This window comes from Sturnira hondurensis, unplaced genomic scaffold (assembly GCF_014824575.4).
Source record: "Sturnira hondurensis isolate 20B ecotype Veracruz unplaced genomic scaffold, ASM1482457v3 Scaffold0001977, whole genome shotgun sequence".
Taxonomy (NCBI): Eukaryota; Metazoa; Chordata; class Mammalia; order Chiroptera; family Phyllostomidae; genus Sturnira; species Sturnira hondurensis.
In genome coordinates, this window is record NW_028074608.1 from 52733 (window position 1) to 64560 (window position 11828).

The 11828-nt window shown below is 41.6% G+C and overlaps 1 pseudogene; it reads left to right on the forward strand.

The window, feature by feature from the left end:
- Window positions 1–745: 745 nt before the first annotated feature.
- LOC118981498 (olfactory receptor 8B12-like) lies at window positions 746–10311 on the forward strand (annotated as a pseudogene).
- Window positions 10312–11828: the final 1517 nt, after the last annotated feature.

Below are 11828 nucleotides of genomic sequence, written 5' to 3' on the forward strand. Positions count from 1 at the left end.
ATAAAAACACTAAAAGGCATCCAAATTTGAAAGGACGATGCAAAACTGTCATTATTGTAGATAACATAATAGTGTACATAGAAAACCCTACAGTCGGAACCAGGGAAGATGGCGGCGGAGTAGGACAAAGGATTTCTCTTCTCTCCACACACTGGAGAAGGACCTGGCTGATCTGCGGAAGAGCACGGCAGATGCCAAACTGGGACCCAGCATATAAGAAGGCAGGACTCCAGAGAGTGTAGCGGACAATGAATGACCAGAGGTTGAGGAGAGGAGACCACCGCAGATCAACAACGTATGAGGGGGCAGCGCAGAGGCGGTGGCAGGCCCCCTGCCAGGCTAAGCCAGGGCCCTGGCCAGCCGCCCACGGTCTCTGAGAGCTGATGGTGGGCAACACCGTCTCTGGGAGAGAACTGGTCACCGGCACCACCCCCATCTGGCAGGGCACAGATTGGAAAACAGCATAAGAGATCGGTCTGCCAGTAGTGGCAGAGAGAGGAGTGAGCATTGGGAAGCAAACCAGAAAGCTCTGATAACCCTTGGAGTCAGGTTGCTGGCTTGGGAGAACTGAGAGTTGCCAGAGCATTCTCTGCTTCCAGGGGCCTGTGCCTGCCCTCCAGCAGGCTGGCTGCTGGCAGGGCCTCCAGAAGTGGGTCAGTTGTGAACTCCATCCCTACTCAGCCAGCACAGACCAGCTCCATCCCTGCTCAGCTGGCGCAGACTGGGAGACACTGTGAGTCAAGCAATGATCTTCGGATTGACCAGCTGTAGGTGGTGCGTGGCTTCCCGCCCCCGAGCGGCCCTGTGCAGGCCGTCTACTTGGGGAACCGCCAGTCGCCCGTGCTTTCCCGGGGGCGGGGTCTGTGCCAAACCTCAGCTTGTGGATTTGAGAGTCGCCCCAGGCGATCCCTGTGGCATGGGACCTGCACCAGCTGACGAAAAGTCTCGGGGAGTCTCCGGCTGCTGGCTGGGCCCCTGGAATAGAGGCAGTCGCCAGCTTCATCCCTACTCAGCCGGTGCAGACAGGGAAACACAGGGAGTCAGGCTGCTGCTGTTGGTTTGGGAGAATTGTAAGTTGCCCTGTGTATTCAGCCACAACACAGGGAAAGGTCCACACCCAAGCCTACGAGAACAAGAAAGCCTGGCTGGAAGCACGCACCCTCATGTCAGACCAGGGCTGGGAAGCCTGGGAAAAAATCCGCTCTCACTAGGGCGCGGGAGAGAGGCGCCAGTCTGTATCTTAGGGGGTACTGGCAAGACCAGTTGAGTGTACCAAGGAATGAGAAGAGCCACAGTAACAGCCCCTCAGGCTGCTGCAGCGAGTGAGACCAGAAGAAAAGGTTTGACTAACTGGACAACAACCAGAGGAGTAGTGGGAGCAGAGAACACCAAGATACCTACAGGAGACTGCACCACTGAATTCCACAGGTATACTGCCACAGAAGTTAACGCCATAAACTCAGGGTACCAGAACAGATCAATCTAAGAAGCTGAGGCCAACAAGAAGAGCATCACAAACAATGGGGAGACAAAGAAACAATCCCCAAATGAAAGAAAAGGAGGAAGGCTCAGAAAGAATGTTAGATGAAATAGAGGCAAGTCAACTATCAGATATTGAATTCAAAGCACTGGTTATCAGGAAATTCAAAGAACTTACAAGAAGCTACCAGAAACTACAGCAGAGCTACAATGAACTATCCGCAAACTATACCAGCATGAAAAAGGAAATAGAAACCATCAGCAAAGGCCAAGAGGACATGAAAAATATGATTTTTGAACTGAAGAACACAGTAGAAGGTATGAAGAGTAAAATTGATGAGGTATAGGACCGCATAAGCGAGCTCGAAGACAGGGTGGAAAGAATCTCCCAGACAGAGGAGGTAATGGAAAAGAGAATCAGAAAAAATGAGGAGAGTCTAAGAGAAAAGCAAGACAATATGAAACATAATAATATCCGAATAATAGGAATACCAGAAGGGGAAGAAGAAGAACAAGGGATAGAAAACCTACTTGAAAGAGTAATAACGGAAAATTTTCCTAAGATGAGAGGAGAAAAAGTCACACGAATCCAGGAATCGAAGAGAGTCCCAATCAGGTGGAACCCAAAGAGGCCTACTGCAAGACACATCATCATTAAAATGGCAAAACTCCAGGACAAAGAGAGAATCCTAAAGGCAGCAAGGGAGAAAAAGGAAGTAAAATACAAGGGGCTCCCAATAAGGTTGGCTAATGACTTCTCAACTGAAACATTCCAAGCAAGAAAAGAATGGCAGGAAATATTCCAAGTAATGAGAAACAGAGGCCTACAACCGAGACTGCTTTATCCAGCAAGGCTCTCAATCAAGATAGAAGGCCAAATAAAGAGCTTCCAAGACAAAAGAAGTCTAAAAGAATACGCCTCCACAAAACCTGCTCTACAAGAATTACTAAAAGGGCTGCTTTAAGGAAAGGAAGGAAAAGAGAGAGACAGAGAGGAACACAGGTACATAAATGGCAATGAATAAGTACCTTTCGATAATAACTTTAAACGTAAATGGATTAAATGCACCAATTAAGAGACATAGAATAGCTGAATGGATAAGAAAGCATGACCCACACATATGCTGCCTACAAGAGACTCACCTGAGGACAAAAGACCACCACAGACTGAAAGTGAAAGGATGGAAACAAATTTTCCAAGCAAATGGACATGAAAAAAAAGCCGGGGTAGCAATCCTCATATCAGACAAAATAGACTCCAAAAAAAAGGCTATAAAGAGAGACCCAGAAGGTCACTTCATAATACTCAAGGGAAGAATCCACCAAGAAGACATTAACATGGTAAATATATATGCAGGAGCACATATATTTGTGCTCCAACACAGGAGCACCCAAATATATCAAGAAAATCCTAGAGGACCTCAAGAAAGATATTGGCAGCAACACAATTATAGTAGGGGATTTTAACACCCCACTGTCAAAAATGGACAGATCTTCCAAACAAAATATCAACAAAGATATAGCAGCATTAAACGACACTCTAGAAGAAATGGACCTAATTGACATATATAGAGCCTCCATCCCAAAGAAGCTCAATACACAATCTTTTCAAATGCACATGGAACATTTTGAAAGATAGATCACATGATAGGACACAAAACGAGTCTCAACAACTTCAGGAAAATAGAAATCATACCAAGCATCTTCTCTGATCACAAGGGACTGAAATTGGAAACCAACCCCACAGGAAAAAACACAAAACACCCAAAAGCATGGAGATTGAATGTTATGCTATTAAACAATGAATGGGTCAAGATTGAAACTAGGGAGGAAATCAAAAAACTTCTTGAAACTAATGAAAATGAACTCACAATAACGCAAAACTTATGAGACACAGTGAAGGCGGTCCTGAGAGGGAAGTTCATAGCAATACAGGCTCACCTAAAGAGGACAGAAACATTTCAAACAAACAACACAAACAACATAACCCTACACCTGCAACAACTCGAGGAACAACAACAAAGACAGCCCAGAGCAAGTAGAAGGAAGGAAATAACCAAGATCAGAGCAGAATTAAATGACATAGAGACTAAAAGCACAATTCTAAAGATCAGTGAACCCAGGAGTTGGTTTTTTGTAAACAAAATAGACAAACATTTAAGTAGGCTCATCAAGAAAAGAAGAGAGAGGACCCAAATAACCACAATCAGAAATGAAAGAGGAGAGATTACAACTGATACCACAGAAACAGAAAGGATTGTAAGAAATTACTATGCGGAGCTGTATGCGAAGAAATATGAAAACCTAGGTGAAATGGACAAATTTCTAGAAAAATATAATCTTCCAAAACTCAATGAAAAAGAAGCAGAAAACCTGAACAGGCCAATAACAGCAGATGAAATTGAAGAAGTTATCAAAAAACTCCCATCACACAAAAGCCCTGGACCAGATGGTTTCACAGGAGAATTCTACAAAGCTTTTAAGGAAGAGCTAACCCCTATTCTTCACAGACTATTACAGCAAATCCAAAAGAAGGGAAAAATCCCCAACTCTTTTTATGAAGCCAGCATCACCCTAATTCCAAAGCCAGATAGAAACACAACAAAGAAAGTAAACTTCAGGCCAATGTCGCCGATGAACATAGATGCTAAAATCCTCAATAAAATATTGGCAAATTGCATCCAACAATACATCAAAAAGATCATACAGCACAACCAAATGGGATTCATCCCAGGGATGCAAGGATGGTTCAATGTTCATAAATCGGTAAATGTAATACAGCATATAAACAAAAGCAATCACAAAAACCACATGATCATATCAATAGATGCCGAAAAAGCTTTTCATAAGGTTCAACACCCATTTATGATAAAGGTACTCAGAAAAATGGGAATAGAGGGAGCATTCCTCAATATAATAAGGGCCATATATGAAAGACATACAGCCAACATCATACTCAATGGGCAAAAACTAAAAGCTTTTCCACAAAGATCAGTAACAAAACAAGGTTGTCCACTTTCACCACTTCTATTCAATATAGTATTGGAAGTTCTAGCCACAACAATCAGACAAGAAAAGGAAATAAAAGGCATCCAACTTGGAAAGGAGGAAACAAAACTGGCATTGTTTGCAGATGACATAATAGTGTACATGGAAAACCCTATAGCCTCTACCAAAAAACTACTGGAACTAATAAATGAACTTGGCATAACAGCGGGATACAAAGTCAATATCCAGAAATAGAAGGCATTTCTGTATACCAACAATGAAGCAGCAGAAGCAGAAATCAAGAAAAAATCCCATTCGATATAACAAAAAGAAAAATAAAATATCTGGGAATAAACCTAACCAAGGAGGTTAAAGACCTGTATGCAGAAAACTACACAACACTGAAGAAAGAAATCAAGGAGAACACAAATAAATGGAAACATATACCGTGTTCATGGATTGGAAGAATTAACATCATCAAAATATCCATACTACCCAAAGGAATTTACAGATTCAATGCAATACCTATTAAAATACCAATGGCATATTTCACAGACATAGAGCAAACACTTCAAAAATTTATATGGAACCATAAAAGACCCGAATAGCTGCTCCAGTTTTGAGAAAGAAGAACAAAGTAGGAGGGATCACAATACCTGATATCAAACTGTATTACAAGGCCACTGTAATCAAAACAGTCTGGTACTTGCACAAAAACTGGCACCTAGACCAATGGAATAGAACAGACAGCCCAGAAATAAACCCAACTCTCTACAGGCAATTAATATTTGACAAAGGGGGCAATAACATAAAATGGAGTAAAGACAGCCTTTTCAACAAATGGTGTTAGGAGAACTGGACAGCCACATGCAAAAAAAAAAATGAAACTTGAGCACCAACTTACACCATACACAAAAATAAATTCATGGTGGATAAAAGACTTAAATATAAGCCGTGAAACCATTAAAGCCCTAGAGGGGAGCATTGGAAAGAAAATCTCAGATATTCCATGCACCAAGATTTTTACTGATACGTCCTCTAGAGCAAGGGATATAAAGGGAAGAATAAACAAATGGGATCTCATCAAAATTAAAAGCTTCTGCATGGCTAAGGAAAGCATTATCAAGATAAAAAGAGAAGCAACAGCTTGGGAAAACATATTTGCCAATGATACCTCAGATAAGGGTTTAAACTCCAAAATATACAAAGAACTCACTCGACTCCACTCAAAGAAGACAAGCAACCCGATTAAAAAATAGGCAGAGGACTTGAACAGACATTTTTTCAAGGAGGACATACAGAGGATCCAGAGACACATGAAAAGATGCTCGATATTGCTACCTATCAGAGAGATGCAAATTAAAAGCACAATGAGATACCACTTAACACCAGTCAGAATGACTATCATAAACAAAGAAACAAACAACAAGTGCTGAAGAGGTTGTGGGGAAAAGGGGACTCTAGTTCACTGTTGGTGGGATTGCAGACTGGTACAACCACTATGGAAAACAGTATGGAATTTTCTAAGAAAACTAAAAATGAACGTACCTTTTGACCCAGCAATTCCACTCTTGGGAGTATATCCTAAGAACCCTGAAACACCAATCCAAAAGAACCTATGCACCCCGATGTTCATAGCAGCACAATTTACGATAGCCAAGAGTTGGAAGCAGCCTAGATGCCCATCGGTAAATGACTGGATCAAAAAACTATGGTACATTTACACAATGGAATTCTATGCTGCAGAAAGGAAGAAGGAACTACTACCCTTTGCAACATCATGGATGGAACTGGAAAGCATTATGCTGAGCGAAATAAGCCAGGCGGTGAAAGACAAATATCATATGATCTCACCATTAACAGGAATCTAAACAAAACAAACAAGCAAGCAAAATATGACCAATGACACTAAAATATGGAACAGGCTGACGGCCCAGAGGGGAGAGGGGAGAGAATCATAGGGGAAAAGGGAATGGACTCACATGAACAAGTATAAAGGACACATGGACAATAACTAAGGGTGGGGGCGGAAAGGGGAGGGAGGTGGGGAGCATGGGGCGGGGGGCGGGCAGGGTTGGGAATATAACACAGAAACCTGTACTTGAACAAGATATAAGTTAAAAAATTATATTAAAAATAGAAATAAATAACATAAGTGATGAAGATTAAAAAAATTAGTAAAAAAAAAAAAAGAAAGAAAACCCTACAGTTTAGACCCAAAAACTACGTGATTAATCAGTGAATTTTGAAAAGTAGTTGGATACCGGGTCAGTATTCAGAAATTGATGGCATTTTTGTACACCAACAATGAAATATCAGAAAGAGAAACTGTGGAAAAATCCCATTTACTAAAGCAAGAAAAAATAATGTACCCAGGTATAAATTTAACCAAGGAGGTAAAACACCTGAAACAAAATAACTTAATCAATCAAGAATATTGATTTCTGTTTCTCTCTGCTTGTATAGGAGCAAGTCAACCGTCAAAACAGCCTTACAGAAGTCTTGGTTTGCTTCAAATGAAACTTTGACGCTTTGAAATTGAAGCTCCCAAAATACCATCTGTGAGGAGGCAAGGATCTCAGAAGAAATTTTCCTGGTATTGCATCATGCTTACAAGAGCCCTCTGAGATTCCGAAAGGAAACTGAACATTTTAATGAGTCCCCAAGGTCTTTGACCTTGGAGAACATACTTGTGGTGCTTAATTTAGTTTCTTGGTAATGGATTGCTTTTTTCTATTTCTTCAACATGTGCAGCAGGATCCACCAGAGGGACTGGAATGCAATAGCGTCACTGAGACAGTGGACAATCCTCCATGCAAACAGGAAGATGAGGCACCATCTCTGCTGAGCTTTAGTGTGGGGAGGGCAAGTCTTCACTGCTGTATGTGTACACACTCAGACACACACAGGCCCATGTGCACTGGTTTCAGTTGGACTTGCCTGAAAGATGATGGGTTCTGCCTTTCTCTTCTGATGTCATAATGTATCCCAAAAAACTTCTGGCCTTAACTCTGACCAAAAACATAGATAACTCATCAGCTAACCAACCCTCGAACATCCCCCGAGATTTATTTTTTAATAGAAATTTTGGATCCTAACTATGTAAATGCCCCTGGCAAAGGGTGTTGGACACAAATTGCCACATAAAATTGTATTAATCTTTCTATCAGTCTCAGCCAAAAACTACATTGTGTGACTCGTGGTTATCTAAAACCTCATCAAGGTCACTTACCCTTACCCTGCTATTTGGTCACAATTTCCTTCACCAAAGCAATTATTTGGGCTGGAGTACTGTATAAAAGTGTGGGGCAAAACCCTGATTCTTGGGGAAGGTGCTACATTAAGCCATGACACCCAGCCTTTCATTATAGTAACTGGTCTTATTATTAAGCAGAGGCTTTTCAGGTCTCTCAAGTCATTGCTCAACTGTCAGATTCCGCTTTTTAAACTGGAATCTCTAACACTTGCCCTTTCAGCCACACTCCACTGTGTGCGGCCCCGCTCCGGAGCTTTCCTTTTCTTCAGTGCACTTTCATGTTTCCTTCGTGCATTATGAGTGGAGACAAATAGGCCTACCCTAGGAGGTCATTCTGAGGAATAAACAAGGTACAATTATGTATGCATTTTTCTGGATCTTTCAGATGATGGTGCTAGGTCAGATACAGAGGTCCGTATACAGTAAGCACTCAGTACAAGAAATCTTTTCCAAGGTGCTTTGTTCTTAATGGTACTTATAAAGATGTAACCTGAATGAAAGCAAAGGCCATTAAAAGCCCCAACAGGCAACATCAGGGGTGTAAACAAATATTTCTTCTTCCATAGGGAGCAAGGATCCTTAGGGAGGCCCTGTAAGTAGGTCACTGTGGTCCCTAATTCAGAATAACACTCTTCAGTCTCTGGTAATCAAAGGATGTTATAAAAGTTTTCTTCCATCCCTGGAAGCTGGACTGGAGGCTGGGGAGAAAGTAAGTCAGAGACCCTGTTCTTCTGCTCAACAGGGGAACCAAGACAAACTAAAGGCTTTGAATTTTAAAGGAAAGAGGCAGAAGCAGAGCAGTCTGAGTTCTGAGTTGTCCCCTTCTTGTCACCAGGACCATCTGAGTCTCCATGAGAGAGATGGGTGGGAGCCAGCAGAGTCCAGCACTGTGACTGCAGGCACAAGGAGAGTGAGTGCCTGCCTGACCTGGTCTGTGCTCTAGCAGAGTGATTAGGGTACAAAGACTGAACCCCGGAACCAGAGAGCCTGATTTCCCCTTATGCTGCCACTTAGAAGGACTGGTACTTGTGCCCGGTATCCTCACCTGTTCAATGGGTTTAATCAAAATGCCCCAGACCACTTAGAACAGTGGCACTAGCATAGTTAGGGGTCAGCAAATGTTCTTTTTCTTTTGTGCTTAGTTAATAACTTTGCCTTATTACTCCAGTATTATTTTCACATAATATTTCCAGAGCCATTCCTGCTACAGACTCAGGGCAACAAAGCCCCAACTTCTTGCTCTGACCAGCACTGACCAAAGGTGTAAGGTCTAGGGCAACTGGATTCTGCTTCCCAACAGCACTGCAGAGAAGGACTCAGGTCAGACAAAACTCGGTCCAGGGCTGTAGAGGGCAGACAGTACCAGAAGTGGGTCACTGGGAGGATGCAGTGTCATCCCAGCACAACTTTGTGGACAATCTCCTAGGTTGGATGAGCCCTTACTCTGGAGGCAAATGTCTCCCACCAACAGTTACTAGGATGGTTGAAGCCACGAGTGGACCACAAAAACAGAGATGCATGAACGAGGAGATGCCATCTCAACTTTAAGTTCTACATCTCCCTGTTCAAACATCACTCTCAGGGGTTGGTTGTTTTTCTCTCTGTGTGTGAGAAACTCTTTTCTTTTTCCCTCCCAGACAGTCCCAGAGGAGGATGGCTGCAGATAACACCTCCTCTGTGACAGAGTTTATCCTTGCAGGGTTAACGATCCAGCCAGGACTCCAGCACCCTCTCTTTTCCTGTTTCTAGCCTTCTATGTGGTCACCATTGTAGGGAACCTGTGCTTGATAATACTGATTGGGCTGAACTCTCACCTGCACACCCCCATGTACTTTTTCCTCTTCAACTTGTCCTTAATTGACTTCACTTACTCCTCTGCCATCATCCCCAAAATCCTGACGAGTTTTGTCTCAAAGAAGAACATCATCTCCTACACAGGGTGTATGACTCAGCTCTTTTTCTTCTGTTTCTTTGTCATTTCTGAATGCTTCATTCTGTCAGCAATGGCATATGACCACTATGTGGCCATCTGTAAACCACTGCTGTACACACTCACCATATCTCCTCAGGTGTGTTCATTTCTTTTGCTGGGTGTCTATGGTATGGGGGCTTTGGGGGCTTTAACTCAAACAGGTAACATGCTGCTTCTGACCTTTTGTGGAGAAAACCTTCTCAATCATTATATGTGTGACATACTTCCCCTCCTTGAACTCTCCTGCAATAGCTCCTACATGAATACTCTGGTGGTCTTTACTGTTGTGGCCTTTTGCATTGGAGAGTCTATTGTGACCATTTTTCTGTCTTATGGCTTCATTCTTTCCAGCATTTTACACATTAGTTCTACTCAGGGCAGATCCAAAGCCTTTAGTACCTGCAGTTATCACGTAATTGCAGTTTCTCTTTTCTTTGGTTCAGGAATTTTTGCATACCTTAAATGACCTTCTATTATACCCCTTGACCAGGGCAAAGTCTGCACTCTGTTCTATACCATTGTGGTGCCCATGTTGAATCCACTAATCTACAGCCTGAGGAACAAGGATGTCAAATTAGCCATGAAGAAAACCTTGGAAAGGATAACATTCTCTTGAAAGGTATTGGACATTGAGAAAAAAGATGAGAATATTTAGAGTGTTGTTATGATTTTATCATCATCATCATTAAGAAGTTCAATCTTCATGCTTTTGCTTTCTATATTTAAAAAAAATAACTCTTTCCCAAATGGATTTATTCTCTCTCACCATCACAGCAACTCCTCCTTCTTTATTTTATGAAAATAGTTTATGCAATCATACAGAATGCAATATTGAATGAAGCTTCAGAATCATTTCATCTAGGCCAAAAATATTAAAAAACTACCTGGTGGCAGAGCCAGGACAAAAATCCCAGCTTGAATTCAATTTGTTTTCCATTATGCCATGTATTTTTTCCTCATCTTTTTCTTTTAAGATATCATTTCACATGTTATTTGACCTAGTATATCTAAATTAAAAATGGGTTGACATTAATTTCATGCTACTTGCACAATAATTTTAATACACCACATTTTGCAAGAGAATAGGAGGTGAAAACTTTTGTTGAGTATGTCTTGGCAAAATGACAAAATCAGTGTCTGATGAGTTTTGTAGTGTGTTAAGTGGGTAGTGTGTTAGGTTTCCTAGAAGACAAGTATGGGGACCACTGACTTGGTGAATGGAACACTGGGGATGTGGGTTAGTGAATTAGGATTTACAGGGGAGACAAATGTAATTTGAGGGGTAGAAAGATGCTGAGTGGAGACATAATATTATTTCAAGCTTGAGACAGAATTTGGAGTCTCATTTCAAGGGTTATCTTGGCTGTGGTCCAAGGTCATTGGGAGCTGTGCTATCTGATCTGGTAGTCACTAGTCATGTAGGGTATTGAGCAACTGAGATGTGGTCATCCAAATTGAGACATACTGTAAGTGGGCAAAGTAAGTGTGATATACACACCCAATCTCTGAAGAATATGAAAAACAATCTCATGGGTACTTTTTTACTTGTTGAAATGATAACATTTTGAATATGTTGTGTTAAATAAAATATATCATTAAAATGAATGTATCTGTTTATTTTTAAGGTATCTTCTAGAAAGTTTAGAAGTTATAGGTGGCTCCCATTTTATTTCCATTGGATGACACTGGTCTAGAGGATGTAACAGAGCACTAGCTGGCCCCAGGTGCGTGTTCACCTGCCAGGCAGCACCAAGCTACGGCTTAGGAAGAGAAGGCAATTGCTATGGAATTTTCAGGCATTGCAGATAGCCTTGATATTCTAATAATAGAGGCACATGGATAAGAAATGGTGATCTCAGAATAAGTTCATAAAGCCACCATATTGTGAAATGGGAAATAGAGCTTTATTTTTAAAATCCAAAGAACTATTTTTGTCTAAACTCAATGTTTTTGGTAAAACTTCTTGAGAAGCACTGACAAATGAAGACCTGGGCAAAATATTTTGACTTAATGGGCTGTTCCTTAGGAAATTTCATTCCATTAGGATGTAAGAGAAATTTGAATAATCGTTGAGTTCTGCCTTTTGATCCTATTCAACGCTGCCCCCCCCCCAAAATGAATAGCTTAAGAAGG